General features: G+C 40.9%; 1 pseudogene; it reads right to left on the bottom strand.

Annotated features, from left to right (window-relative positions):
- Positions 1-10,867: 10,867 nt before the first annotated feature.
- Rpl32-ps7 (ribosomal protein L32, pseudogene 7) overlaps positions 10,868-27,924 on the bottom strand; it is a 104,186-nt pseudogene continuing 87,129 nt past the window's right edge.

Raw genomic sequence — 27,924 nt, 5'->3', positions numbered from 1 at the left:
GTAGGGGTGTGGGTGAGTGGGTGAGGGTCTATGTGCACACACACAGGCACAGGCCTGAATGCACGCACTTATGTGTATGTGGACATAAATTTAGATTTACTCACAAGTTAGTAAATGTGAACAATGGCTATTTAATTAGTTTGGCATTAGTTTTGGAGATCACTTCTCTGTGGGATACTTGGGCAGCAAGTATTTTCTCTTCTCTTTTTAGCTGCCTTTTGTCTCTTCCATATTTACCTTGGTTACACAGAAAGGTCTCAGTGTGATGGCCTCCTTCTTCAATGTTTACCTCAGTTCCTTGGCCTACAGAGGTCCTTGGAAGAAAACATCACATGCACTAACAGCTCAAAGCATTTCTTGCTTCCCTCTAGCAACTCAAGAGTTCTGAAGCTTAAACTTTTTGAACTTTATAATATCTTTCTTTTTATGTTTTGTATTTCTTTGCATTTTTTTTATGTCTTCAAGTGTTTCTTCTGCATGCATGCATGTATTCCACATGGGTACTTAGTACCTAGGAAGCCAGGAAAGGAGATGAGATTCCAAGGAACTGTAGCTATGGGAGGCTGTGAGCTGCTACGTGGTTGTTGGGAATCAGGTCCTGGTCCCCTGTAAGCACGGAAAGTACCAGGTACGGCTGAGCCAAGTCTCCAACCCCTCTAGCTGGTTTCAATATCGGAGGAAAGATAGGGGACACATTTGTATTCCTTTTGTTTTCTCTCTTATCTAATGGCTCTCAACAAAACCTCACATAATACTCAACGATAGGCATACGAACATATACCCTTTTCCCTTCCTCGTATAGAAATGTCTGTCTGTCTTTCTGCTCCAACATGGAATTAGCTATGGGTCTTTGTGCATTTAGAGTATTTATCAGTTATACCATGCACACAAATTTGGTATTTTTAAAACTATAATTTGAAACTTCAATCCCATAAGAAGGACTGCCAGGATAGCTGGAGAGAAGCCTCCACACCTGTTAGTCTGCATTTGACGCTGGCATTATACTGAGGTCTGATCCTTAGGTAGATCTGAGTCCAGACATGTCTCCTGAAAAGCTGAGGACAGGAGTTACTACACTCTCTCCATGGTCCTCACAGTCTCTGCAGCACTATGGGATCAGGTAATGAGTGAAGATGGCGTCCACAGTGTGGCATACAGACCAGCAGAGGCACTTTGTCCATGCAGCTCTTCTCAGGTAGCCTACCAAGGAGGAGAGTTGAAAACAAACCCAATTCCCCAATGCACCTGTGGAGCAATAGTGCAATCGAGTAAATGCAGAGGTTCTGTTTCCTCCATTCCTTTGTGTAAAGTGCACACAGGCTTTGACTGGAATGGGTCACTGAGCATAGAGAGTGGAGCATGCTTAAAAGAGTTCATCACTAAGCATCCTCTGCCTGTGTGCCAGAGGTAGGTTAATGGCTAGGGAGTCTATTCTCTCCCAGTTGACTCAGGGGTCTTGCTTTCCAGTAATGGGGGCAAGACTGGGTAGGGGAAGAAACTTCTCAGCAGATATGCCCACAGAGAGAAGAGAGTGGAATGTGGCCAGCATCAATTTCTCCAAAGACATCTTTCAATTGGACACTCTGAGGTTTTGCAAGCCGCTACAGCTGTTGCTGCCTTGGGGGAGATGCTCCAGCAAAGCTCTCTGAGCTACAGTAAAACCTGAATTTCATTTCACTCTGTCCGTGCTGCTGTGATAAAGGGGTAAAAGAAATGGCATGCAACGACTGCAATAAACCCAGGATCTGCGCAAAACTGTAACTGGCCATGCTCTGTTCTCAGCAGGTAGAGGCCTCAAAGGCTGCTTGTTGAGGATTTGACCTTCAGCCGTCCTCCACAGGGCAGTATCTGCTCCCAACTGTGTTCTGCCCTCTGGCTTTGGGTTAGTCCTTCACTGAGCAAACTTCAGCCTGCCAGTCTAGCTGATCCTCTCTAGCTATGCAATGGCCGTGACACCCTAAGATGGTCCTTGTAATAATTCTAATTCACACAATAGGTCACTTTATAAGATAGTTGCTGCCTATAACTACATGCAATATCATTGACAGATGAGATATGACATTTTCCCCAAAGCAGATAATGTGAAAATTCCAGGCCATTATCCGTGTGGGCCATAAGCCCTTGGACGTCTCCAATAGCCAGAACTGTTCTCTGTGATGTCTCTGGGTGTCAGTGATGGCAGAGTGCTAAACCCCGTGGTAAATATCACGGTTTATCTCTCACGCTTTGTTCCTCTCCCTGTGGAGAAGTCTTCTGCCACTGGTTTTTATAGGATTTTACTGGTTTTTCATTCTGCTGCTGTTGAATCTCAGGTTGATACAATCATTTGTCTCAAAAACAGATTTGGTTCTTCTCTGCAGAGAAATTGGTTCTTGAAGTCTTGGTAAGTCATTTTGGCAATCTCTCTCTCTCTTTTTTTCAAAGTTAAATAGCAAATTACAGACTCAAAATGCTAAATTTTCAAGGCTATATACCAAATACACAAATTATGTCTACATGGAAAACAAAACATTAGCAATTGTGGATTGGATTTATGTCATAATCTAAAATATAAGACTATCCTAAGATCATGAAACATAATTATGTATTTTAATTAATGTATTATCATCCAACACAATTTTGGATTTATATGTCGACATTCTTCAGGGTTGCTCTTCAGATAGTTAAAGTTTCGTGCAAATCAGATTGAACAGGAAGTATTGGTTACCACAAAGAGCCAAAGTTATTTTTCAGCAACCCCTTGCTATGATTCTCTTTATTATCATGCTCTTTTCAATCAACAAAACCCAAGACCATACCTTTCAGCTCAAACACACACATCCTCTAATGCTCCACGGTCATTTCGTCTCTAGCACAGTGCCCAACTCTCCTCCCACGCTGGATCTAATCAACCTGCTTGCTGTTTGATATCTGTATAAATTTATATTGATAAGCTTTTGCTCTGGAGAAATCAGAACTTTGGATCTTTCAATAATAAGCAATATAATTCTGAGTGCCTCTCGGGCTATGCCTACATTCACAGCATTAGAATCATTTAAATAACAATGGCATTTTGTTAGGTTTCCATAGTTTCACATTGCATTATTCACACATTTAAGGAGTCTGAAGTAAGTTTCTCCTGACCCCTCAGTCAGGATTACGTTTTGTTCTAGTTACATACTCACATGTATCATTCTACAAGCATCACTAGGGTTTTCTCAGTAGAGAGCAGCACACTGGAGGATTTGATAGTCAAATGTTAAATGCTGTTAAATCTACTCCCTTCCTTCAATTTTAAAAATTTACTTTTAAATTGTAGTAAGGTAGAAAACATGAATTTTCACAATTTTAAGTGTCCCGCATAGTAATATCTAATGCAAAATACAAGATACAAGCATTAACATTGACCATCTCCAAATGAAATGTGTGTGTGTGTGATGTTTATGTGCTGTCCCTGTGTATGTATGTGTACACTAACATGGGTGTGTGTGTGAGCCTTTCTCTAGAGGGCAGAAGTTGGCAACCAGTGCTGTCCTCTGTCACTCTCCAGGTTACTTACTGAGGCAGATGTCTCTCAGTACACCTTAAGCTCCCCAGTCCTGATAGGCTAGCCAACCACTGGCCATGGAAAACACCATCTTTGTTCCATGAGTGCTAGAATCACAGATCATCTACTTTCAGACCTTACATGGTTCTGATAATCCAAACTCTAGTCCTCCCCATGTGATTGCCCCACCATGGTCAGGTAGAGACAAAAATGGACAGTGTCCCACAAACTGAGACAAAGCTTGCATGGCAAGGGTTTTATCTGCTGAGTCATCTTCCAATATCTAAACACTTTTATTTTGTACACTAAAAAGTAAATTTACGCTCATGAAAATATTAAATTTCCATATCACTAACCCTAATCACAGCACATGGAGAGCACTGCTTAGCATGCTGTCTTTATGACATGACTATAAGTGAAAGCATTTGGTGTTTATCTTTGAGTGACTGGTTGAAACCCATAGCAAAAATGCCCATTGTTCATCCATGGAGAAGTATGGCAGCAGAATTTCTTTCCTTATTGAAGCTGAATAATATTCAAAGTATGATTGATCTACATTTTGTCTGTCAATTGGCACCATAAGACCTATTGACTATACACTGGTATTACTTGCAATAATTTTTTTCAAATTAGCATTTGAATTGTTTTCAGTTCATTTTATGGTATTATGTACGTATCATAATACCATAGAAAATCTATATAGATCTCCATCACTATATATTAAAGCACCTGATCTAAAATGACATAAAAAGAGAAATGGTTTATTTTGACTTATGGTTTTGAAGGATTAAGTTCATGACTTTGTTTCTTTGGTTGCAGAGAGTCCAGATGTGTGTATAGAGTGATTGCCCCCCACCCCCATGGCCAGGTAGAGACAAAAATGGACAATGTCCCACAAACAGAGGCAATATTCCTTGAGCACCCAATACTACCCAGTAGATCCCATCAAAGTCAAATTTAAAGCACCAATTTAGGGACTGAAACTTTAATTGAAGGGTTTTAGGAGATATTATAAATAAGAAACCTAGCAATTTTTGAGATTGGGGAGGAGTGTTGTAACTCCATTGGTTTGCATTAGCAATGCTCCTTTCCTAGCACAATCTGCTGAGGAGACTCATTTCTCAATCCAACTGTACAGTCTTGCCAACAATTTTATGCTTCTGTCTTTCACAATTTAATTCTTGGCTTCCTATTCTAGATCATTGTTCTACAACTCTGCATCCTAATACCACACTGTCTTGATTATTCCATCGTTAAACATTTTTTAATTGAGTGGTATAGCTCCACTTTACATATTGGTGCCTGGTAATTTTCCACATGCTACTAGGTTGTGACACTTTCCATACTCACTTCTAACCACTCCCTGCTCCAGCCACCACTATCAGACCCTTTTTAGATTCAGCACTTTTGTACTAGCTTTGAGTCTTACTTATTTTAGCAAGGACCTCTGTGTGAATGATGGGTTGGAGTGTTCACCACAACATGCTGGATTCCTAACTCTTAGGTTATTCCCAAACAGAGGACTCCCTATGTTGGTGTGTGCAGCTTACAATGAGTTCTGTTGCTATAGAGGAAATTTTGGATTTTTGTGTGTTTTGCTTGAATCTGAAGACTTAATGAAATGAGCTTTAGGTTACTAAGAGGTGCAGATGTTTTAGAAAAGTGAGGTAACCCAATCACAGAAAAACACACTTAGTATGCACTCATTGATGAGTGGATATTAGCCCAAAAGCTCGAATTACCCGAGAAGCAATTCACAGACCACAGGAAGCTCAAGAAGAAGGACGATCAAAATGCAGATGCTCCCACTCCTTCTTGAAAGGGGAAAATAATATCCATATGAGGAGATATGGAAGCAAAGTTTAGAGCAGCAACTAAAGGAATAGCCATTCAGAACCTGCCCCACATGTGGCCCATATATATACAGCCACCAAAACTAGATAATATTGATGAAGCCAAAAAGTGCATATTGAAAGGGGCCGGATACAGATCTCTCCTGAGAGACACATCCAGAGCATGTCCAATACAGAGGTCAATGCTAGCAGCAAAACATTGAACTAAGAACAAGACTCCGTTTAGGGGAATTAGAGGAAGGATTGAAAGAGCTGAAGGGGCTTACAACCCCATAAGAACAACAATGCCAACCAACCAGAGTTTCCAGGGACTAAACCACTACTGAAAGACTGTACATGGACTTTTTCAGGGCTCCAATTGCATATGTAACAGAGAATAGCCTTGTTGGGGCACCAGCAGAAGGGGAAACCCTTGGTCCTGCCAAGGTTGGACTCCCAACCCAGTGTAGCGAAATGTCAGGGGGCAGTAAGGTAGGTGGATGGGGGAAACACCCGTGTGGGGGGAGGTGTAGTGGTATGGGTTTATGAATAGGAAACCAGGAAAGGGAATACCATTTGAAATTTAAATAAATAAATATATCTAATAAAAAAGAAAGAGAAAATCTTCTAGTCTGTTATCAAGGGATATTTTCCAATCATATTGTTCTTTATTTTAGCAATAATTTATAGTATTTTTTACATTTTATATTTTATTTTGTATTGATTGGTGTGAAGATGTCATACTCCCCTGGAATCTGGAACTACTGACAGTTGTAAGCTAGAATTATTGTGCTGGGACTTGAACCCGGGTCCTCTGGAAGAGTAACCAGTGCTCTTAAATACTAAGCCATCTCTTTAGCCCCAATTTATAATTTTTATTGTGTAAATCTTTAATCTCCTCAATTATTTCTCTGCTTTTTCAAGCAGAGGTAAAGAAGGAACTCCTTAGAACACCCCACTTCAGCCATTAAACACACAGCAATAGGATTTGGTAAGGGTTCTATTGCTATGAAGAGACTCCATGACCATAGCAACTTGTAGCCAAAATATTTTCTCTTCCAAAGACCCAAAGTCTTCCATATTCTTCCACAAACAGCATAGCCATGTCTATCAGAGAATACCCAATTTCTGGCACCAACTTCTTTCTTACTTAGTGTTCTATTGCTATGAAGGGACATCATGACCACAGGAATTCTTTATAAATTTTATAAATATAAATATTAAGTGCTTTAATTTAGGTTTTCTATGGTTGCAGAAATTTAATCTATTGTCATCTTGGTGTTAACAATGGCTGCACGCAGGTAGATGTGGCACTTAAGAATTTTCTGAGAGTTCTACATTTGAATCCATAGGTATCAGGAAGAGAGAGACACTGAAATATGGCTACGGCTTTTGAAAACTTAAAGGTCACTCTCAGTGAAACACTTCCTACAACCAGGCCATACTTCCTAATCCTTTTAAATTGTGTCAGTAACCATTGGCTAAGTATCTAGATATATGAGTCTTCAGGGGCTATTTTTATTCAACGACCACACATTCCATATAAGCTTAACTGAAAGCCACATCATTTGCTGCTTACATGATGCAAGGTGAGAACCCAGGCCAGCCACTGCCTCTTTTCTCATCTTCACAGTAAAAACAGTGGCTATTTTTCTCTAGGAGCTGTGATGAAGTTTAACCTAACGAAATGCATGAAGTAGGAACTTACACAAGTTCACAACTGTCAGTTATCTTGATAATGCAAACAGTAGTTTCAAGGAGTTTATATTCTTGAATAAATCCATTGAAAGATCGGAAAATGTATTTATCTTGATTCTCTGAATCCTTCATGCTGTCCATGCCACTATGAAATAACTAAGAACATTTTTACTTCACTGGGTGTCTATTCTCCAAGCAGAAGTGCTCTCTCTCTCTCTCTCTCTCTCTCTCTCTCTCTCTCTCTCTCTCTCTCTCTCCCTCCATTCCTCCCCCCCCCTTCCCACAAAGTCTATAACCATATTTCAGATTTGGGTGTGCAGTGTAAATTAATGGGAAGGGGCACTTGCTAATAAAGTGAAAACCTCGCAAATCTCACTGATATGATAAACCAGTATAGCCAAAACTCTCCTCATACTTGAACTATGAATAAGTGTGACCTATGAATATTGTCACACTTATTTTATTACCCTGAATTTTGCTCCATCTTCGGAGACTGACAAATCATGGGGATTCCTAATAGACATATCCACATCATATCATATCTCCTACATCTATGGCTCAAAGAACAGAAAGATTGAGTCCAAATACCACTAAGTCTGCTGTGAAAGAAATGGCTGCACAAAAAGATCATTGATACAGCAACATCAATCAATGGATATGTTCACATCAAAGAGAAGAAATGTTGCAGGGTCCCACACCTGGAACAAGAACTACTAACAACTATTGACTGTCAGGAGGAGGAGAATTAGCCTCTTCGAAGGGGGAGCATCCTCATTGATTGAGCATCCTCATTGATGTTCTAATATCTAGTGTTCAGCTTGAAACAGTAAACACGCAATGCAAATGGTCTCAGCAGGCTTTTTATGTATGCATATTTGTGCATATATACATATATGTATTTGTGCATCTGTGTGTGTGTGTGTGTATATATATATATATATATATATATATATATATATATAGTGAGAGAGAGAGAGATACATACATACAAAAAAAAGTAAAAGAGGCTATCAAATTCAGAATGTGTATGGCAGGAGGGGAGTTTAATGGAGATTAGCTTACAAGGCCTAGAGAGAAGAAAGAGAATAGGGAATTGATGTAATTCTGTTTCAACGTAAAAGTTTTAAGATAATAAACGTATAAATACAAACAAATACGTGTTTTATTTCCCTGAATGTAGAATTCCTACTTTTCATTCACTGTCAACTGTGGATATAATCAACCATGAAAAATGAGGACAAGTTACAGAAAAATAGGCTGTACCCTAAATAAGAATTGAAAAATAGTGTATATTTCATATTTTTGCAAAACAGCTAAATGGTAGAATGTATTGTGACCCTAGCAAAAATATAATAATAAAACCACTTGGTTCGTTTCATAAGTGGTATGGTTTCTGGCCACTGCTCTCTAAATTCCCTGCAGAAATATTTCCTGTAAGGTAAAGCATTATATGTGTATTTGATACGTTAATATTGATTTAAGTCAACTATTAGATGGAACGTAATAAATATATACAAAGCACAAGGCGTGTCTGCACTATTCTCCCCCTGGGTGACAGGCAGGTGAGGCTGCACAGTCCTCCTTATCTTGCTCTTCTTCTTTTTCCCCCAGTTTCAGGACAAGACTGCTGAAGCCCTCAGACAAAGTTTGGTGCCCCAGAGTTGTAACTGGCCCTACGGTCTTCACTGGATATCTCTTGTGCACACACTTTTCTTGATGCAATGAAGAGAGTTAGGTAAACAGTGGAGTAAGGAATGTTTGTGTTTTTGCAGGAACAATGTCTCCCTTTCTGCTTCAGACTTACTCTGGAAATCTCAGTGTATTTGGATGCAGTTAAGGCTGAACAGACAGCTGGTGCACACTGCTCAGTATATGACATAGACACTCTGTGGCTCCCAGCAAGGCAGCTGTTCTCTGACTGCACAACAGTTCTCAGATAAATTAAAGGAAACAGGAAGCTTAGACGCTCATCCCACAACACATGTCAAGCAGCAAAGCTGTTTTGGCAAGCCCGGGTGTTGTAGAAAGTGTCCACAAAGTGCTGAAGGAGGGACTGGGAAAATGTCTCACGCAACATAAACACGTTCTGAGCTGGTCTCAAATGCATACTTCTTTGGTGATGTGAATACAATGCAGAAGAATGTGTTCTGTGTTTTACGTGAGTCCTTGTGCCAACAAAGTTAGAGTTAAAGCAATTTTCTAATTTACTGAGTCATTAAAAAAACAAGGGTTATCCCAAAACCTTGATTCTAAATGAAGTAAAGACATCATGATGACTAATTTCAGCCTAGTGCATCTTGTCTGTAATTCTATTTAACCTATACTCTCTTCCTATGTGTTAGATATTGTTATTTAATCTAGGAGGAGAGAACTTAGGCATAAGAAACATTAATAACTCTCCTAAGAGTGAACACTCCATGTCTGCCCTCAACCCCTGCTTCTATACCAGCCTTCTTCTTCCAAGCCACTCCTAGTATCAAGACTTTTGAATGCAGAAGCCTCAAAATACAAAGGACAAAAAGGTGATCCACAGATCACTGACAAATAAATAGAAATGCAGACCAACCCCATATGTTCCTCCCACAAAGAAAAGGATCAATTTTCTTCCTTCTAAGCTTAAGTATTGTGTGGAAGTAATGCTCGATGTTCACAAGTAAGTGAAGATGGCAGTTTGCTTCTACCCTGCTTTCTCAGGCTTCATTCCACAAAAAAGTCCTGCCGTCACTCCTGGGAGAAGCTATGCAGGCCATATCAAGAGGCTTCATGTTGGTATGATGAAAGGCACCATTGTTGCTTTCACCAGCAAATTCTAACAGCCGCATCTGTGGTAGAATGAGGTTGAACCCACCATTTGGTTCTTGCAGCCACTGCTTCAGACATCAGAGTTGAGACAGACCAATTCTGCCTTGCTCCTTCTGAATTTTTGACCACTAGAAACCATGACAGATACGGAATTACACTCTTAAATCAGTGAAGACATAGGAATGATTCAATACATCTTCCTTAAAATAAAATAATTTATCATATATAGAGTGGCTACCATACTGTCCCTACAAACTGACACTGCCAGCTGGATGAATCACAATTTCCATGTGACCACACTTGTGCCAGAGAATGGGGAAGGATTTAAGGACAGGAAACCATGGGCTGTCTGGTGAGGACACATAGATTTGATTCTCAATGAATCTCTGGGCATTCATGTAACCCTTACTTTTGCATGCAGTCCATTGCTGTGCCGACTGGAGCACTAGTACATCATGAGTTAGAGTAGAAGTTAAACCCCATCACAGCGCCCCAGATCCTTACCCATGACCCATGCTACTTTCTCATGTGGTACTGGAAGGAAAAAGACATCCTAGTGTGAGAACACGTATTTATTCGAAAATGACTGTGTCTCCCGTATTCTCATTCTATAACAACAACTCAATTTGATGCTAAAATTATAAAAATCATGTTTTATAAAAATCATAATTTAAAAGCAACTAGTGTAAAATTATCAACTCAAACACCACATTTATTTATGCCTTTTTAACTTCTATTTAAAGGAAAACAAAACACACATACACATGCATGCACCCACACATGCATGTGCACAGAAAGCACACATACACACACACACATACACACATACACACATACACACACAAACATACACACAAACACACACACAAACATACACACAAACACACACACAAACACACACAAACACACACACACACACACACACACACACACACACACACACACACACACACACCTCACAAGGACAGAGTTCAAAAGTACAGAGACTGAACTAGGAATGCATACATGTTCATTCTCCTACCGTGTGGAATGGCAAGGAGCAACCATTCTGCAGCTTCATGCTTAAGCCCATTATCCCTTTGTTCTGGAAGCCATGTTTCCCACAAGGCCCTGTGCTACTAATACCTGAAGAGGAATCAGAGCACTTATAAGAAGATTCCGTGATGTGCCAGGCTTTCCTGAAAGTGAGACCCAGCTGGAAAATTCCACCAAGCTTGTTGAATGTCTTAAAGCCTGTGCCACTACTGCTGCACTTTCAAGCTCCCCCTCTGCTCTGACAGCATCAGTGCAGCGTAATGGCCTCACAGTTCTCCCAGCCTTCCTCGTCTTCCTCATATGCTCTGCAGCCATTTCCAATGATGTAATGTATTTCTGTTATGCAAATCTAAGATCCCCAGTTAACAAAAGGAATATGAAAGATCAGAAGACTTTTTTTAAGATTGGAATATTGGATCGTAATAGACCCTAGAAAGTCAAAAGAGCTGAAGCAACATTGTGTGCACAGGAATGTCTCAAAGAGAGGAGCCAGAATAGGATCTCTGAGCACAGAAAACCTCCCAGCAAAGGCAGCCAAGCACGGGAAGGGAGAGCTTGCAAAGGATGGAAATTGCTGAGAGTTGGTGAAGGGTTACAGTTTTTATTGTAATTATTTTAAAACCTATCACAATATTTTAATATGCTGAACTCACTGCAATGTATAATACTTTCTCCATAAGTTTATTTCCTTCAAAAGTGTGTTTAAATGTAATAAATATATGATTTTGAAAGCCCTTACTGGTATCATAAAAGCCAACAAGAAATTATGCACTTGCAATGAAGAAGCAGAAAAAGCAAACCTTGCATCTCTTTTCTGGGATTGTATCTGACACATGGTAGTTAAGACCTGCTAACTATCCTGTGCCCTTCCAATAAATACTATTTTACAGTTTGTCTTAAATAACATACTTTCTGGACTCCTTGGACAACCTAGAAAGCAGTTCAGAGTCCTCCGGGCACTGTGTAGGTGACTTTTAAAAAATCCTTTTAGAAGATTGCCTCTGTACTTATCAAAACAACCCAGTAATGCTGTTGTAAGTTAGGTCTTGTTTCCCCTCCATCACCACAGATAATTGAACTGATTCCACCTTTGGCTGAAATGAGCCACAGGACCTAACGGAATGGAGGATTATCTTTTCCTCTGGACTCTAGCCAAAACAATGAGTGGGGCCTACCCGCCCACTGAACAGTGCTGTTCTGGGTAACAGAATAAAAACCCATGCTCCCTTTAAGATGAGACACCCCTAAATCTGCTCCAGCAGTAAGAGAAGTATGACTTCAAAGCACGCTGGCTGGAGGATTAGATCCCCAAGCCAGTTGACTGATTCCAGAGATGCGTAGGGCACGCTTTTCCAGGCAGTGTGACAAAAATCCCAAGAGATCACTTCTGCTCATACTATCTCTTCTCACACCTGCCAGCAGCATGGCATTTAATGACACTTAGTCATTAAAAGGTATCCTGATAGAGAAAATTATGCAAAGCCTTGTTGTGAAATGAATTTCTTCCTTGGAAAGATAATACTTTGAGACAGGAGTCTAAGGCCTCGGTGTGGTATAATTGACAATGAAGAGGTTGACAGGATGGATGAGGATCTGGTTATAGCCATAGCTGGAACTGCCTATACCACACAGGGCTTTTCCAAAGTCCAGTGACCAAGTAGCTTCCATTCCGGTCTCTCTTATGAATCCGTGTTTGCTTCTCTTAGTTTATTTGACAAGATATGTTATTCATCACTATATAGCATACAAAGCCAATGCCATTAACATAAAACAAGAGTCACTAACTTTTGCTAATGACTTGGAGTTGACCTCTCAGTTCTCCTGGTTGTTGATGTGTTTTCCCTTTAGTTAAAGATGGGTTGGGATGGGGGGGGGTCACTATGTTGAAAACAAAGAGGAATCATGAATCCCGCAATCCTTCCCACGGAGTTGACACTGTCATTGTCAGCACATCATCACAGTCATGCTGCCATGCCTGAGTCTTATTATCCAAAGTAAGTGTCAAGGTGAGCGACCATTTAGGAGTGGGTGGATTGTCCCCTTTGCCATCTAGGAACTTCAAAGTCAGAGAAAAACAATAGAGGCTCTGTCTACAATCAGTCTGTCATAGGTAGTTGACGGCCTGTACAAAGTTTTAAAAATAACTGCAAGTCCATCTTCTAAAGAAAATCGAGGAAGCTGCCAACAGTCAAGGTCTGAAGATGGAATTTCCTCATCAGGTCAATCTCTTTAACCAAGGCAGACGGCATCATCTCAGGAGCACACACCAGTCCTATGTTTCTACGCGTTTCACTGTACACATGAGAGGTAACTATTTTGGGTTGCTTTTGTATCTTTAACCTGCAATTCTTAAACCGCTTCAGACTTACCATTGAGCTCCTCGTGTGCATCGACTTCACTTAAATGATTCTGGTTCTCTCCAGGAGATATAAAGAGAGAAGAAAAGAATCTTGAATCCTGCAGGAACTGCATTGGACAATTTTAAAAGATTATCTCTGCATTACCATGAAGAGTAAGTCTTTATGGCTGGTATAAAATAACCCAAGATCTACTTTGTTGCACTTTTGTATTTGTTTGACTTGTTTCTCCTAGAATTTTTGTTATCACAAATCGATTTTCTTTTATGGTTCCATTTCAATATGAATTACATTCCTGGATAAGGTCTTTTAATCATATAGTACCTTATTTTCTCTGCAAGTATTTGAGAAAACTTTATTTCATCATTTTCTTCAGACTTGTCCCCACAGAATCTCAGAAGGAAGGAAGTCCAGACATTGCTTCTCCCCCATGTCTTAAACAACCACAAGAAAGGCAGAACAGATCAAGTCCAAGAAGATCAATAATTTTAATTTTGAGATATCCATTATTGGGGATGGGGTACTTTTGTAATCCCTATTATCTGACATGTGTCTTTAGGATTAAATAGCTGTCTTTTTTAAAATAAATCCCACTCTGTGGGAATATGGTCCAAGACAGGCACTGTGCATATGGACACAGAGCTACCAGATGCTGCTCCTAAGGTGTCAGGCATTAAACGGCTTCCTTAGCATCTGTTAGTTCCAGACCAGATCAACGAATGCTTATGTGGGCAATGGGTCTTACTTAGTGACCTGATTTCAACACAGGATTCTGGGCCTCTGCTCCTAAAGAGTTCACCTTTCTAATTGTGAACACAGAATATATATTTTACTAGGGTCATTGATGACTGATTAGTACATCAGTCTTTTTCTTTGCTTCATATGTACAAAGGCAACATGTGTCTCAAGTGGGTTACTTCCTGTGTCATATTCTTTTTACTATGTATACCTTTTGCCTTCATGGAAAAGAGAACCACTTTTAATTTGAACTATTATGCTAACTGGTGATCTGTATATGCTGAGAAGAGAGAGATCTGTAGAATACAAGTGGAAATTATGGGGTGTCTGTGTAGCATCAGACAAATGTGCAACTTCCTGTCATCATTCTGTGGAGAAACAGAACCAAAAGACATTTGAATATTTTGGAAATTGATCCCTAGGTGGATACTATAGGCTCTCTGCAAACCAAGTACCTGTGGAATTCACAAGAGTGGTGGATTCTGAGTTCAAGGCCCGGAGAGCCAGAAATTCAGAGACCCAGTTGAAGAAGGAGGGGAAGAATGAGCCACGCTCTGGGTCCTGTTGACTTAATGGGCACCTGAATGGTCTTCACTCAGTTTACAGATATGATAGCCTTGTCCTGGGACATCCGTGTAGACAAAAAACAGTGTCACCAGGGACCAGGGCATCATTTCACCCCTTTAAACTGATATATCAGATTGGCTGTCTTCTAATCTTGAAACTTTGCAGTCTGCGGTCCTTAGATTATGTCCTCTGAGATCTGATGAGGTGGCATTTCCCCCTAGGTGTCACCTTTAACAGGGAATCTGCAAGCATTCATGAGATTGGATTGACTTATATGACATGGCAGCTATAGGCTAATTGGTCTTCCTTCTAATATGAAAACCTCCAATGCCTGAGGCTCTGTGTGACACTCTGGGTAATGATGTAGTTAATTGGTGCCCCCACTCCATTCACTCAAACAGTTCTTTCCATAGTCAGTCCCCAAACATATATCAAACTTTTGGCAAACCTATTTCCTCAGGAAACATTCTCTGCCGATATTAGCCACACATCCCATGGTACCTCATCCCTTACCACCAACACACTTCTTCTACTGAGAGCTAAATAATTATTTGTCTCATATCCTCAGCTAGAAATTACAAGGGTGTCAGTGGCTGCACACACCTGACTTTTCATTTTCCCTATATGTATAATGAACATGAAATGAACGTTCAAAGTCTTTAAGTAGAGATGCAGATATAGCATCTCACATATCAATTTAGTTTTACTTAGGTGTATGTGTGTATCTGTGTGAGTGTATATTACTTGTATTCAATTGCCCAGAGAGCCTGGAAGAGGGTGTCAAAACCCTGGAGCCAGAGTTACAGGCTGCTGTGAGTCATCTGACTTGAGATCTAGGAGCTGAACTAAGGTCCTCTGAAGAGTAGGACACATTTGAAATTGCTTGTCCTCTCCCAAGACCCCTCCATAGATTTCCATTAAAAACTATAAGCTGTTTACAAAAACCTTAGTGTCGAAATCCTTTTCAGTAAAACCCTCTAATGATCATTAACTCCCTTTCAGTCGAAAGCGGGGCATGCATTGCAGTGAAAACTTAAAATGAGATTTAAGACAAGATCAAAGCACACAGAAATATAAAAGAGACGGGAAATGTGTAAAATTACAAAGGGAAGCCCTTGGAAAATTGTTAAAAGTTGTCCCTGCACACACTTCTGTGGCTTTTAGCGAAGAGAAGATACTAATTAGCAGAATAATCTTTGTTTCCCAGTTTGAAAGGTTGCTGTGATTGCTTTCCTCCAGTGCCATGCCAGGCCTTAATGGTTTTAAAGATTAATTGACAGCATGCTAAAGCCAACTAGCCAATTAATGCCTGTGTATCACCTAAGTGCCCTGAAGAATGTATGCGTGCGCAGTGGAGGTAGTAAGGCTGTTGTGTTACTTGATGCTTCCTATGCACGACGCCTGGGTCCTCTACATGTCCCTCCTTGTGACGCCCTGAATAACCATATGTCAGTAGCTTCTCAAAGCAGACGGTAGAGAATTAGAAGGTTAGGTACAGTACCAAAATTTTTAGTTGCACAAGTCAAAATTCTTCCATTTAATCAATGCTTCTATCACTTCCCTACATATAATGTCAATTCTATAGCACATTCTCGTGCCTAAACCTTTTGTGACAGGTTAAGGGAGTTAATCATGTGACATCTCATAAAGTGGCCACAATGAAATGGGCAGGGTACAATCAAAGTGTTTTCTTTATAGAGAAAACAATCATAGACCAATCCAGATACAGAATCGGAAGTGTTTGTTACAGTTTAAAGCAATGTGTCTGTTATGGGCCCATTAATACTCTTACAATCTTTTCCTAGTGGTTACCCAGAGCTGAAGGATAAAATTGCCCTTTTACCCCATTACATTCCCAAATGTTAGCATTAAATATATTGCAGAGCCATGTTTTTAAATATATTAGAGAACCCATGTTTTGTGACCCTGATTCATTATTTATCGTCCTCTAATGATTTTCCCCTGTATCTGTTTAATGCCCTTTGCTGAAAGCCTGTGGGATAAAATATAAAAAATGAGTAAGTTGTGCAAAACTGTTTTCTATATGTTAATGCTCCCACCCTGTTGTGCAAAGCATTAACGCACACAGGCGGCCTCATCCATTTCCCAAATCCTATTTCCTCCCATTCCAATCTTATGCAGGAAAAACTCTGAGCTGTTTAAAAGGTCCCAGGACATGAAATAGCGATATGCAAATGACAGTTGTAGCTATTAATTTCAATATGTCAAAATATTAGATTTATATCTCTCTGTGGGTATCAGTGTTTTAAAAAGAGGAGTGACATTCTGTTCCATTTCATTCTATTAAGGCATTTGAGGCAAGCAATCCCCCTCTGCTCCCAGTCAGTCAGCAGAGAGGGTGAGTTAGTTGTACAGCACACTGAGATCCACCCGTTCTCTTCCTGAAACACGGAAATAGGCTTAGCCGGCGAGACAAGCACTGCCCTGTGCAGAACGCCTCTGCTAGAGAGACCCTGTGGCATGTGTTTCCGTCACCGTGGAGGTTTTCCTGCCAGGTGGTCGTAGTTGCTTGAAATCTACCAGTCGCCCATTGTCTGACCTCTGGAACAGTGTCTTGGCTGGCTGGAGGAACAGAGCCCTGGCTTATGTTTCTGTGAATTAACTTGTCTCTCTAGTCCCTTTAGGACCCGGCTGATGGAACACGAAGGAGTTCTGCGGATGTCATTACTGGGTATAAAGCCAATAACATCTGGGCTCCAGCTGCTTGGGCTGCTGATCATGACCAGGCCATAGCTTGAGCTTTAACGATCAGAGTATTTTGCCTGTTAAAGCAAGGCAGGTGACACCAAGAGCGGCGAACTTTGCTGGGCATGCAGGTCCTATATGAATCTTGTTCAAAGGAAATTCATGTTCTGAAAACTGAGGAGGAAGTCCAAGGGAAATCTACTTCTAAGAACTTCTTAAGGTGTTTCTGCTGATGGCTAGAACGTTTAGGTGCATACCGAGGGAGAGAGATCCAGAGAAGTTTGATTTCATTAAGGCAACTAATTTGAAAATGATTTTTTGTAAATAGATTGGTGGCTTCTGTTTTTGTTACTGGGGAAAAAAATCTATTATTTCTGATCATTAATTGAGTTTGGACTTAAATTATTCTTCTTTCTTCATAATATCCCTTTGTCTTGAGTGAAAGCATAGAGTTGACCTGTGTTCAATATTCTGTGTTATGTGCTTCTCTAGGAACATTCTCCACCAGATAAGAACAAGCTCATGAACTCTCAGATCCCTCGTAAGGAAGTCATTCAGGACATCACCCAGAAAAGCATGAAGTAGGGAACTTCTATCTGAACCTCTGGGTGTCACTGCTGGTCTGGAAACAAGAACAGCCACCTTATTCGCTATCAAAGATCCCACCAAGTGCAGCAGCTTATACCTGCATAATCTTAGCACTCGAGGCTGTGGCAGGAGCATTGAGAGTTTGAGGTTAAACCTGGACTACATGATAAGAAATAAGACCCTGCCTCACCAAAAATAAAATAGTAAAGATTGAGAATAGAAATGAATGGAAGGAAAAAGAAATGGAAATTAAATGTAAAAGAAAAGGAAGCAAGGGGGGAATGACAGAAGAAAGGACGAAATAAAGTAGGAGGGGCTTTCTAAACATCTGCCAAGGAGAATGAGGCAGAGGTCGTGATCCCCGATGGCTCTGGAGCTGCAGTGGTAATGGATGGTTGATGCTCATCTCAGATCCTCTAGACTGCCATTCATGTTCCCTGGCTGATTGGTGAGCAGTCTCAAAGCCAAGTTTCTGCATTGTGTGCATTTGAGGCATTAGTTACTTCTCCTTCACTTCTGTGTGCAAACAAGGACTCACTTCTGTGAGTTCTGTTCTGAATGTATTGACCTCTTTATTCATACTTTCTTGATTAATCATCATCCGTATTTTAAAAATTTAAGGGTAGACACACAGATGCCTTAATATGTTCCAATTTAATGAATTTAAGCTGCCAAAAACAGGTAAGGGATTGCTCATAAAAGTCTACCGCAGTACAAGTCAATCACCTCTGTTAAAGTCCAGTCATATCCCAGAATTATTCATGAGGTAAGCTGAGGAGCCATTGCAGACCACATCTTTACCCTGACGTTATAAACGTGACCTGCTAACCTGAAGGTCCGTGGATACCTGAGGACACAGAGTATGTGTGTCCTGGTGCTAGGAGTGAGGAAAACACACCCTTTAATCTCCTCTCTTTAAGTCATTTAACAAGCAAAGAACAAGGTGCTAAGTGGTAGAAAGGTATGACATTTTCAGTGGTCTGCATTTCTGTGGTTAATGCCTGATTTCTTTCTTCCATGGAACAATGGAACAGATGCACATATGCCACAGACCAGGCCTGGACTTTCCATAAAAATGGATCATTTAAGGGTTTTTCCATATTATATGCAATGCATATAGTTATTATCCATAACGATTGATTCCATTATGACATTTCCCATCATAGAATGCATTTGAACGTATTCAGCTACATCACCCTCTCTTGTTGGCCATTTCCCCTGATCCCCTTCCTCTCCTCCTCTCCCCTCTCTTACAAGGAAAGTGACTTTTAAGATCATATGCTTCAGGAACAGAGTGTCAGTCTTGCTAGACTGCTGTACCTCTCAACTCAGTTCTTTGCATTCTATACATTCAATTCTGCATGTGTGGCATTATGGAATCTAGGACAGTTTTGTCCACCGTGATCTCATGTGTTACTTTGAGAGGAAAACACCTAAGCAGCTAAAGCAGCTCTCTCCATTACAGTCTGAAATGATCCACTTTCCCAGGAATCTGTACCATCAGAACCAAGCCCAAGGACAACACCTTCCCCTGTTCCTACATGGAGCAGACAGGAACATAGACCAGATAATGTGGCTTCTGTCCTGTGGGGCATGTTGACATCCTTTCCTGCAAAGAGTGCTAGGACTTGGAATGCCCTCCCCTATCCAGTAGAGACTGTTTTACTGCTGCACACAAAAGCAATGGAGCCATCCAGACCACATGCGAGTTTTGTTTTGGAAACGATAATGCCTGTTTCCTGTACAGCTATAAGCCATGTGGTACCAGAATTGCTTTTGATGTCCCCTTTTACTCTTTACAGAAAGATCTGCCATCCCTGAAGTTATAGTTCCCCATAGTTCTCAAGATCCTGGCAAGTCAACTGAGAAGGCAGAGACAAGTCTCTCTCCTCAAGTGAAGAGGAACTTCCACTGAGCACAAACCACTGGTGTAACCGGTTTGTTGTCACGAGGCCGAGTACCATGGATACTTAGCAGGTTTTACTCTTCACGGTGGTCCTTGGTATGTCCTGCCTGTTGTAAGTCTCAGAAACTCAAAATTCCGTTAATATATACTGAATGGCCACTGAGTGTCAAGAAACGTGCTAGCTCCAGGAAAATAGAGAGTTAACAACTGGAAAAGAAGATGTAAGGATAACTAAACCCTTGAAAACACGGAGCTGAAGTCTCAGAAGGGCTTTCTGAGCTTTTATTTCTGGACTCTTGGAGGGAAACTTAATTGTAGATCTGTTAACTGATGTCTTATTTAAGTAAAAATGTTTTAAGCCTGGTGAAAGAAACCTACACTTATGAGCTATCTGCAGCTCATATTAATTATTAATATTTTGGAGAAATACCTCATCTAGGGTTAAGGTATTTCTCAGAAGGGAAGCCTCTGCCTACAGAGAGAAGCCGTCTCTGGATGAGAGGCAGTTCGCCGTCGCCACCGTCAACACGGCAAGGCGAATGTAAAGCAGGTTTAATAGCTGAAGACTTTCTGACTTTTTAAGACATTCTATTGAACATTTAAAAGGTTTAGTCTCATATCAGTTCTGGAAAGCCCCCCTGGGGCAGGCTTAAGTAACTATGCCATTAGGCACTCGGCAGCAAATTGCCTATTAAGTCTGACTGAAACTGTAAAATTGCTTTTCACAATGCAAATTAATGTAAATAAGAACAATTGGTTACACATATCACAGACTATCAAATTATGGACAGATGATGTGTATGTCCCTACACTTCCGAATTAACGTTACTTTAAAGTTATATTTAGTAGGACATAGCAGGCTTGAGTGCCCCTGTGATAAATTTCACAAATTTATTATCAGCAGTGCATGTGTCCTAAGTATATTATCTCTTACATGAAATGCAAACCTCCTTTCATCTGCGTGTGAGACACATTCGGACTCTGTGACTGTAACATTAAAAAACATCTACCTTTGGCTCTGTTGTTACAGTGGTAACTGGCAGTTACCACACATTTATTTTACCGTCTCCAGGTGTCTACTCTGAGAAGTAGCTTAGTACCTCACTAAAGTATGATCAAAACCATTCCACCACTTTTATTTTCAACACTTAAGGTTTCAGTCCTTCTTCCAAAAATGAGAATAGAAGGCCTCTTTTAGTATAAAGGATTTCCGTAGGACAGGGAGGGGTGCAGGCAAGGTAACAGGGATGAAGACAAAAATGGGTCTATCTGGTCAGGCTTCACTGGGAAAGGATGCACTTAATCCTCAACACCCTTGAGGCCCCAGGGAAGGGAGAGATCTGATGGGAGCAGCACCTCTCAGAGCCAAGAGATGGAGGAATGGGATGATGAAATGTGGGAGGGGAATGAGGGAGGGACATAGACTGGAATGTGAATAAGTAAAATAATTTAAATTTTAAAAATTTAATATGCTACATAAGTATTGGGCGTGTGTAGAGATATTGTGCGCTTACAACAGTAAGAAGAATTTCAAGGTATCTTAGTGGTTTCACTGACATTATCAAAGGCATCATGTCTCTAAAAAGAAACATGAAGAGTTACTGGTCTTAAATATATTTTTCAGTATCTTTTGCACCGTGTGAGTGTGTACGTTTGTATGTTTGTGTGCATATGTGTGCATATGTACATGTGAGCATTGCCGTTGTCCCTGAATGACGGTAAGATGCTAACTTATTTGAGTCAGATCATTCCACCGTCGGCTCCTGTAGATGAAATTTACACATCAGGTTTAGAGGCTCCCTCACCTCCTGAGACACTTTGCTGTCTCTTTTTTCAGGATCACATGACTTTAACTAAATAAAACAAACAAATAAAATTGGGGAGTGGTGATCACAGTGAATGTGGAGAAAAGACTTGATAAGGCAAAACTGTGTTAAAAGTACACACACACACACACACACATACACACGCACACACACATACACACTTGCTCATGTGAACACATGTGTGTGTGCGTATGCATGTGTGCATGTGCATGCATGTGTGCGTGTGCGTGTGCGTGTGCGTGTGCGTGTGTGTGTGTGTGTGTGTGTGTATTAGCCAAAGGGGAAATTTTTGATTTGGATGGTTTGGTTTGCTATTTTAGGATCATCATTCTTCTTCCTCCTTCACAGTTCTCTGGTCAGAGTTCTCTGCTGAAATACACTATTCAGCCAATGCTTGGTCTCAGAATACACAGTCTTAGCCAAGAAGTCTCTTGTCTCAATGCTCCTCTTTGAAGGTGTGCATATAACTCACCCAATGTCTACTGTGAAAAAGCCAAATAAACAGCCAAAGTACTACCAAGAAGATACAGTGGTTCACAGAGATGTTATTCTTTAACCTTTTCACCCATTCCTAATTATGACCTTTTTTTGCCACAAATTCTCACCCGCATTATCGAGGGGAAGCATTAGAATAATCATAGAAATGAAGCAAGAAGAGTCAGGGCTACACTTTTTAAAGAAAGCTATTAGAAACATCTGTGAAAGCCCAGAAGTCAGTCAAGAATGGAGTTTTGCTGAAGCAAGAGACTGGGAAACCATTGAAGAACTTATCTTAAATGAAGTCCTTAATGGCTGTAGTGCCCTTGCAATTCACAGGGTGCTACAATGGGTGTGCCTAAGAGTTTCCCAGCATGCCAACTACTGATCTAAATCAAAACTACTATCCATAATGGTCCAAAATATCCTACAATAGATCAAGGTATTAACAAAAAAGATAAACAGGAAGTAGTAAGGTAGAAAGGAGGCTTGTGGGCCTCACTGGGTCAGCTCAGTGGTATTGTGCTTGCCCTCTGTTAGACAGTGTGTGTGTGAAGTGGCTCCTAAGGCTCACGTAGTAGAAGGAATTGGTCTCAGCTGGTGATTTCAGTCACTCACCAGAGATTGGGTACTGAGGTGCCAGCATCATTGCTGATCTTGTTGCTTGATTGGCTCTTCCCAAATGGGTTTGTAGGAGTGAGGACTGGTTGTATGTGTGTCTTTGAAGAGGTCACCTTGCTCTGTCCTTCCCTCTCTGTCTGCCTCTGCCTCTCAGTCATGAAATGAACTTTTCATGATATGAGCTGCACAGCTTTGCAACTAACAGGACAGTGTTTTTTTCATTTTGTTTTTGTTTTGTTTTACATCTGTGATTGTGTGTCTCAAGATAAGAGTATATTAGTCATTGTCCTTCATGAATAGACTTTCTGTGGTCCCTGTCATCTGCAGCCAACTGAGTTCTAAAGCCATGAAGTAGAAACTTCTATAAATAAGCATTCTGTAATTTTAAATATAGTAGGCTTTTGAGTCTCCTGTCATTCCACCCTGCCACATTGGAGTTTGAATCAGTCCTTCACCCTACATCTCCATGTAGCATAAACCATTTGAGCACTGGGCATATTGGGGATATCCTAGCCATCAGATCTGACCTGTCATGGTATGACATGTTGCATCATTATGTAACAGCGTCTGAGTTCCCTCCAGTCATTTAGGGGCTGGACAGAGAAATAAGTTGCTCTGAGAAATTATGATTACATGAATTGATTGCAGTCTATGATTAATCTTTCTGCTTACTATTGGTTAATGTTAATCCATTACTATGCTAAATTTATAAACAAAACTTTGCAACGTGGGTCTGGAACTCTTCTAGGACTGAGTCATGCACAGGGTTCTTGTAGGGCAAACCCTGCCTTACACTGAATGAGCTCTGTCCTTCACTCTCCACACACAGAACAGCAAGGCTGCATTGTTTAACTTTCACACAGAGGCATGCCCAATGCCATGCCACTTTCTGAACATTGAAAACCAAACATTTTCTGTCACATGAATAACAAACATTGGTTGCAGATGTTTCCAATAATTTTATAAGTAATTCTTATTACACATTTAATCTGATTTCCCTTCACTCTGACATTTTAATATTAAAGATATATTCTGTTGAGTTCTCTGTTGTTTCTGGGAATAGTTTTCTTTCAATTTTAGAGACTTTATGTCAGTCTCTTTTTATTAAGGAAGTTGTATTCTCCCATGGTAAATCTATCTTTATAAGAACATAAAATTTAATCATAAAATAATGACAATTTCAAGTTACATTTTCCTAATATGTGTATCCTGAAGGGGAAGCAAGCATAACTGGCCCCTCTCCCTTCCTAAACTCACAGCTGGAAACTCTGCAGCAAAAGCCATATTAACAAGAGAAAAACAAACCAAATTCTATTAACATATATATTTCTAGCATACACAGGAGATGACTCAGAGAGTGGCTTACAATTCTGCCTTACATAGAATTACTAATAAGGAATAATGAATTTATAAAGAAATAACATGTTGACAGGGCCTTTCCACACTGGGCAGCAAATGTAGGGAGGCAACTGTGTGGGGGCCAAATGCTGATGATGAACTGCCAATGCCCACATGAAAATTCTTCTGGTGTGGTTCCCAGAATTATAAGGGCATGCAGTTGCCTCCTGGTGTTCTGCTTTTTTTTTCTAGTAGAGAAGACAGGAAGTGGCCTTGAAGATGTTTTGCTCAAACAGACACAAAAGATCCAAGAGCTCATTCAGTGTATGTTTCTTGGCAATTTTCTACTCTCCAATATAAGCTCTCTGCCATAGAGTCTCAGTGATAAAGACATTTGTGCCACCACCTCTGAGGCACAGGAGCAAAAAGAGGGTGGATGAAGAATAAATGGAAAACTCTGATGCTAGGAAAAATGGCTGCAAACACCTTGGACACGAAGCAGCCATTCCAGTTATTAACTCAGTGCAATTGCAAACACCTACACTCAACCTGCACAGGAATGAAGCTGTCAGTAGCCAATCATAGAGAGGGGAGCAGCTCAAGAGACTTTGCCCATAGTTTAATAGAGGACTATTAAACTATATTAGCATAGAAATTGGAGGGTCCTTGCCATTAGTTGTGTAACCTCTGATGAGACTATCAGAGTCCAAGAGGGAGTTCTAAATCCATGGCTTTGGTTAAATTCACTGAGCCTCCAAAGAAAACAGAAGCACATGAATATAGAACGCGGACTTTGTGTGAAGCAGACTTTGCGTGAGTAGAGGGATGGGTATAAAGGAGTATAGAGGAAACAGGAAGAATTAGGGATTGAGAGCAATCAAAAAGTGTTGTATACACTCAAGGAAATGTGAAGGAGCTGAAGGGGTTTGCAACTGCATATGCAATACCAACCAACCAGAGCTCCCAGGAACTAAACCACCATCCAAAGAGTACACATGGACAGACCAATGGCTCCAGCTGCATATGTAGCAGAGGATGTCCTTGTTGGGCACCAATGGGAGGAGAAGCCCTCAATCCTGCCAAGGCTGGACCTCCGCAGTGCAGGGGAATATCAGGGTGGGAGACGGGAAGGGGTGGGTGGATGGGTTGGGGATCACTCTCATAGAAGGGGGGGAGGGAGATAGGATATGAGGGTTATGGGTGGGAAACTTGGAAAGGAGATAACATGTGAAACGTAAATAAATAAAAAAAGTCCAATACAAATGTCAGTCAATCAATAAATAATGAAGCAAGAAAAATCTCTTCAGGAGTAACAGTAGTTTTAGGCCCAATTTTATTGTTTCGTTTCCTTCCTCTAACTAAGGCTAAGTTTATAAGAAGGCCTAAGTAAAAAGGACAGTTAACATCCCTCAGTCCAGGAGCAATGAAAGGTTTCTTTCACTGTGCTCCACTGTGTTTATGACACAGTGAGCAAGCTCCAAGAAGATACAGCTTAGGTGGGTAAAGAGTAAATTAACTTGGCCAATAAGTTTCCAAAACTAAACGTGTTCTAAACATCCTTTAGTGTCCACTGAGAGACCTGAGGAGGAGAGACAAAGAACTAAAGCGTGGCCATGTTGGAGGCCAAGGTTTCCTGAGCACCTGAATGTCTCATCGGACTTTGAATTTTTTGATACATGATCTCTCAGTACCGAAGAAGTTCTCATAATAGGAAGGCTACATGAAACAGAGTAAGATGTGCTGTGTGCCCATGTGTTGGTGCCTAAAGGAGTCTGGATTACTGACATCACTGTCCCCGCCAGCACTAAGCGCTACCACACGAATAGACATGTCAACATCTCTTCTCATGTTCCTTTTACATTTTATTGTTCTCTACTGATACACCCCTCCCCATCACTTCCATTAGGAATCCAAGAGTTCCAAAGCAACAGGATGTTGGGTGAAAGTGTGGCAACCCAGTGAACAGCTAGGTTACACTACATTAATGGAATAGATTAGTTCTCCTGCCATAGCGCCTTCCTTGATATCTGCATTTAGCAGATCCCTTCCTACACAGAGACTTGAGCCATGTCAGCAGCAGGTTATTTAGCACAACCAGGTCTCCTTCCTAAGGTAAGCAAGGGGAAAACACAATTACCATAGATTTTTTTCATCTGTATCTGTCCCCGTAACTTGCCCCTGAATCACAGACTGAAACTTCTGATGAATTCTCAGGGTCATGGACAGATACAACCATCGTGAGTCTGCCACTTGGAGAGCGATGTCCTCCCCACTTTTGACTTGTCATATTTGCCTTCTTTTGTCCCATCTACAGAAGAACATCTCATTCCTGAACAGGACACTAATAACACATCACTACAGGTCGCCATGAACAAATACGAAAGTGTAGTTCTATCAGAGCTGATTCCCGAAACCACATGTAATAAAACTCTCTCGAAAATGCTTGGCGGCTATTGCGTCTGTGGACAGATGCAGAGATTGAAGAGTTAAGAGGGTCATGGTTGAATTCTCCCTCTCTCTATGCAATGGTGCTGCTTCGATGCAAGCAAGTTTCATGTTGGTGTTCTTGCTCATCTGTTTACTGACAGAGACTCCTAAAGAGCGATTCTGTTGATCTTTGGCAGAAATGTCTGACTGCCTGGCATTGTTTCACTGCCTATGATGAGAAATGCTAGCTGGCCTTTAGAAGACAAAGATTCTCAGCTCAACATGGTCTGGTGTTATTCCATGGTCTGATGGGAGAGACAAGCTGGCCCCAGCAGTCATAGGTTGTCAACTCAACACTCAAAGCTGATTTTAAAGTCTTTGCAAACCCCATTTCCATTTTAACCATGCGCACGCACATGCACACATACAAACACACATTAAATAGGCCTGAGCAAGATACAAGGCACAGAAACAAAGAAAAATGGCTCTCAGAGAAAATGGATTTTGGTCACATAGACATAGCATCACTGATTAAAGTATGTGTTCAGTTATGGGCTGATGAGACACCTCAGTAGGTACAAATGCTTACTGCCAAGGCTTTGGTCCTAAGTTCAATTCCCAATACCCATGGCATGGTAGAAAACAATGAAATCACAAAAATGTTCTTTGACAGCCATGTTTGCACAGACACACACACACACACACACACACACACACACACACACACACATCAAGTAAATAAAATAAAACCCAAAGTCATATAAAGCCTGATTTATAATGGAACTCCAGAAACTTGGGAGGCAGAGACTTGCCTTATAATAGAGTGTTTCACAAAGCTGGTCCCAGAGGACACAGAGAAGGCTGAGTTGTTGCATGTGGCTATAAGAGCTAAAGAGTTCTATTGAGTTTGGAGGATGAACTCAGAAGATGTGTGGAAGTAGGCACTGAGCTGTGTCAGGAAGATTCAGACCACATGTACGGCCTTGTCTGGATTCCTCACTCCATTCAGATCAGGAGAGTGGTCAAAGCCCAGAGTAAGCACAGCGCTGGAGGGTGTCTAATCCCAGCCAGTATTCCAGGGGAAGACAGGAACACAGAGTCAGGGGGAATTGGGCACTGCCTTTCTGAATCTGGTAAAAAGCTAAGGTTGACATGACGAGAAGCTGATGAGCGAGGCCGCAAGGGGAAAAGGAAGGGGCTGATAACATGGATAACATTTTAAACAAACTTCTTAAGCAAATTGTTCAGTAATCAAACAGGTGTGGTGTTAAATGACTTTGGCAACGTGGATTTTCTCAGGTGCAGAAAGAGACAGAGGGTAACCTGCAATTTTAAGAGGCTGCAGGTGCCTGGGACAGAATCAGCTCAAAGGCAGCGAAATCACTTGCCATCCCCACTGGTAAAAGTGCCAATGTTGGGGCTGGGGATTTAGCTCAGTGGTAGAGCGCTTACCTAGGAAGCGCAAGGCCCTGGGTTCGGT

Source organism: Rattus norvegicus, chromosome 2 (genome assembly GCF_036323735.1).
Source record: "Rattus norvegicus strain BN/NHsdMcwi chromosome 2, GRCr8, whole genome shotgun sequence".
Classification (NCBI taxonomy): Eukaryota; Metazoa; Chordata; class Mammalia; order Rodentia; family Muridae; genus Rattus; species Rattus norvegicus.
The sequence above is the reverse complement of the archived record's forward strand: the minus strand, read 5'-3'. Positions and strand labels throughout refer to the sequence as shown.